The following is a 3,567-nucleotide window of genomic DNA, read 5'->3' on the forward strand; positions in this document are numbered from 1 at the left end:
ATGTACCTGCTATGCGTCACATCCTGTGCAGAGAGAATAGATTTCAGACCATCGATGAGATTCAGGAAAATACAACAGGGCAGCTGATAGTGATTGGGAGAACTGTATGAGGTGCCTATTTTGAAGGGGACTGAGGTGTCATTGTCCTATGTACAAGGTTTCTTGTATCTTTTATCATCTTCAATAAATGTCTCTATTTTTCATATTACATGGCTGGATATCTTCTGGACAGACCTCATATATTTAAACTGAGATAAACATTTTACTTAAAAATATGGAGCACTAGCAAATTTGCATGTCATACTTGTGCAGGAGCTATATTATATATTTTCTGTATTGTTCCAATTTTTAGTATGTGTGCTGTTGAAGTGAGCACTGCATGTAATATCTGTAACTCTAGAAATTACTCAGCATCACAGAATTACGGAGCAGCAAGATACCTAAGAGTCACTTTGAAGTTTTCATATGATAATTCTTTGTTCTATAAATGACAAGTTGAAAGCTAGGATATGTCAAGAACCTGTGACCAGCATCCAAAGCCATCCTCAAAGAACAGCCATATGGTGACAGGATTCAAAACCAAGCCCTGAAAAGTCAAACACACTTTAGAGAACTTGTTTCAAAACAGTGGCTCCCCGCTCAGGCAAAACAAACCAAAAAACAATGGTCTCCTGTCCCACTTCACCTCATTTTCATTCTCCAGAAGCAGCACTTTCATTTTTTCATCTCTAAATCTCTGATACTTCTTGATTATTTATGCTTAAGCATTTTCAGTTGTCTTGCCACTGCTGAAGATGAGGATTGAACCCTCTTTCACTACCATCAACATATGAATACCCCCAAACCCTCTTTTCTTAATAGGTCAGATCATAAATTTAGTTAATAATCTATTTTTACATTACTGTAACAATGAAACATGCCAGTCACAGCTGAGCTATGTAACATACTATAGCAACTTTTCTGTTCTTGCTTATCCTTTTTTTTGAATCAGTAATTTTTTGTAGTGTTTCGTATACCATTCATTTAATCAACCCTAAATTCTTTTCCAATTATATAAATTTCAACACATAAATTACTCTGTCCATTTTGTTTTGGAAACATATCTCTGGTGGTCTTCTCACTGGGTGGCTCCCATCCAGGCTGGTTGCTCTTTATGCCATCACCTTGGTTATTCCTTCTTTTGTATGTCACACATCTTTCCCTTTCTTAGTTTAATCCTTCATTTTGGTTGAGCAATAGCTTCCCAAAAAAGGGCACAGAAGAAGTAAAATTTTTGAGAACTTATGTATCTGAAAATCTTTTTATTCTATCCACCTTTACACAAATTGAGGTTGGAGATAATTTTCCCTGAGAATGTTGAAGGCATTGATCAATTTCCTTCTAATTTCCAATGTTTGATGCATTCAGATTCTTAGTCCTTTGTATGAAATCTGTGTTTGTTTTGCTTTTGTACTGAATTTTCACAATAACATACTTTAGTGTGGGTCCATTCCTATCCACTGTGCTGGGCATTAAAAACTGAAAGCTTTCAGTAAATTGACTAATTTCACTGATGATATCCTGTCTACTTACTGTTATCCGTTTATGGGATATTCATTACTCAGATCTGAAGCCTTTTCTTCTAGTCTTCCAATTCTTTTTTTCCCCTATTTTCCAACTTATTATTTTGTTACTTTGTAGGTAATTTCCTCAACTTCATTTTCTAAGGATTTTATTAAATTCTTCATTTTCAAGACTTTTTTGTCTTTGGAATATTCTTTTCTTATAGCCCCTTGATTTTTTATTTTTTAGTGGAGACAAACTTTTATTTCAAACTCTAAGTATATTAATAGTAGTCCTTTAAAATGTTTTCTTCTCCCCTCATGGTCCCACTTTCTTCCATAGTTTTTTCCTTTTTCTACTTGTTTTGATCCTTTCACCCTGAAGACTTCCTCTAATGCCTGTCTATACATATTTGAGATGGGACATGAAGAAGCTGACTAGCAGTGATTCATTCCTATGAGGAGGATTTGTTAATGGTGGCATTTCTGAAGCTTTACTGCTTCCTTGGGGAACCCACAGTGTCAGCTATCAGTCTTCACAGAAGAATCTTCTAACCTGGCTGAACACCATATGCCAGGCTGCCAGCACTCAGGTAGCCAAGTGAGTGGAAATGATATTCTAAAAAATTCTAGTCATAAACTCTCATGTTACCCTTAGTCAAGTTTCAAGGAGTACCTATAAAGACACAGAGAACTTTAAAGAATACTCTAGGGCTAAGGGAGAGTACTCAAGGAAGGCACAAACTTTGAAGGGGATCCCCCAGCCCACATCTGGGACTCAGATATTGTTGGCAAAGGCATGACTGCAGCTGTTGCACAGTGAATTTTGCTAGGTTGCCTGGGTTAGAACTGAGCTAGTCCTCAGGCCAGCAGGAGGTGCCTCTCTGGGGTGCCCTCAGCTCAAGCCTGGTCACAGGAAACCATGACTGGGACTGGGAGGACACCACACTGGGATACAGGTGGGACAAGGCTGGAAAACCTCTTCAGAAGAGGTGGGCAGGAAGTACTTCTCCACAAAATTTAAAGGCAGGCTAACTACAGGAATCAGGAATTTGGGAGACCATTTGCTGGCCAGAGAGTCATAGGGCCAGGGTCAAGTCTGTGAGTTCACTATGGGACTATGTACTGTGTGCCACTGAATGTCCCCTCTCCCATACACACATCATTAATAACTGGATGGTAATAACAAGAAGCAAAATGAAGCATGCCAGAGGTAAGAAAGGAGAAATGCTTAAGAGTCTAGCTCATTAAAATAGTGTAGGCAATTGTTTTAGTTTGCTAGGGCTGCCATAACAAAGTACTACAGCCTGGGTGATATAATAGAAATTGATACCCTCACAGTTCTGGAGGCTAGAAGTCCAAAATCAGTGTCTTGTTAGGGTTGGTTCCTTCTGAGGACTGTGAAGGATCAGACCTCCCTTCATGGCTTGTAGATGACCATCTTCTCCCCCTGCCTCTTCACATCTTCCCTCTGTATCTGTGTCCAAATATTTTTTATGAGGATCAGTTACACTGGTTTAGGGTCAACCTGATGACCTTCAACTTGATGATCTCTGAAAAGACCCTATCTCCAAGGTCCAGGGGGTAGGACTTTAACATATGAAGTTTGGAGGAACACAACTCAACCTATAGTAGCAAAGAAGGATGGATTTGGAGATGAGGCAATGAATTGATTACTGGCATACTCCTTATTTTCAGTGTTGTCCCACCTCACTGTTCCTGGTTTTCCAGCTATGGACCCCCTAGCTTTTCTACAGAAAAGACACACAGGCTTATGCTGGGACATTTGAGAAGCAACTGCCAAGCTGTTCAGTCTTGAGGTTATCTGGGGTTAAATTGAGCATCCTAAGTAAACTGTCAAGTAACCTTATTTTCAGCCCCTTTCACTCCAACTTCCAGAGGTATCTGATGTCACATTCACGAACATTAGGGGATTCTATGGGGGCATATTGGATTGCTTCTTGGCATTCTCCACTGCTAACTCAGGAGTCATATTTCTGGGGCCTGTTAAGTTTTGCTTTCATTT

The 3,567-nt window shown here is 39.3% G+C and overlaps 1 non-coding gene across 1 annotated transcript; it reads right to left on the bottom strand.

Moving 5' to 3' along the window:
* Positions 1 to 268: 268 nt before the first annotated feature.
* On the bottom strand, positions 269 to 376 carry LOC150019118 (U6 spliceosomal RNA). The gene has a single exon (XR_016509435.1). It is a non-coding gene; the product is annotated as a U6 spliceosomal RNA (small nuclear RNA).
* Positions 377 to 3,567: the final 3,191 nt, after the last annotated feature.

This window comes from Furipterus horrens, unplaced genomic scaffold (assembly GCF_987537825.1).
Source record: "Furipterus horrens unplaced genomic scaffold, mFurHor1.1.pri manual_scaffold_2, whole genome shotgun sequence".
Classification (NCBI taxonomy): domain Eukaryota; kingdom Metazoa; phylum Chordata; class Mammalia; order Chiroptera; family Furipteridae; genus Furipterus; species Furipterus horrens.